Here is a 575-nt window from a genome sequence, read left to right on the forward strand (position 1 = left end):
TGAAAATCTGTTGTTTCTGTTACAGTTACTGCTGCGTTTGTAAAAAGCCTTTCACTGATTTGAAATTTGCTCGGTATCCCAATGATGTTATTACCCATGTGGAATGTGGCCGCCTTGCAAATGTTTGTCCACTGACGGGGCATTGCTTTTCATTGCAAAAATCTGTTAAACCCAGAAGCTGAAGGAAGTCTTGGAAACACTGACCCATAGGCCTTCATAGATTGTATTGAAAGTCTTCCTGAAAGTACACATTGTGATTATTTATGATTCCATAATTATTTTTATTTTGTAATGAAATTTAGTTGAAAAGGTAGCTGGTTTTATTGAGTGCTATGTTTTCTTGTGTCCTCCAGCATGTCTAGTCCTGTGTATCCATATTTTCTTCATTTCATTATTTTTATTATTACTGTATTATTTTTCTGTATGTTAGATTTACCACAAAAACACTGTATATTGTACAGTATATCTAAGTATGTGGTACGCATGATATTGTTGTCTATTATAGCTATGTATATCCCAGTTATTTTCTTTTTTTAATTATATTAAGAGTTAATGTCCTGTAAACCAAACAGGTT

Source organism: Frankliniella occidentalis, unplaced genomic scaffold (assembly GCF_000697945.3).
Source record: "Frankliniella occidentalis isolate FOCC.00 unplaced genomic scaffold, Focc_3.1 Scaffold586, whole genome shotgun sequence".
In the NCBI taxonomy this organism is placed as follows: domain Eukaryota; kingdom Metazoa; phylum Arthropoda; class Insecta; order Thysanoptera; family Thripidae; genus Frankliniella; species Frankliniella occidentalis.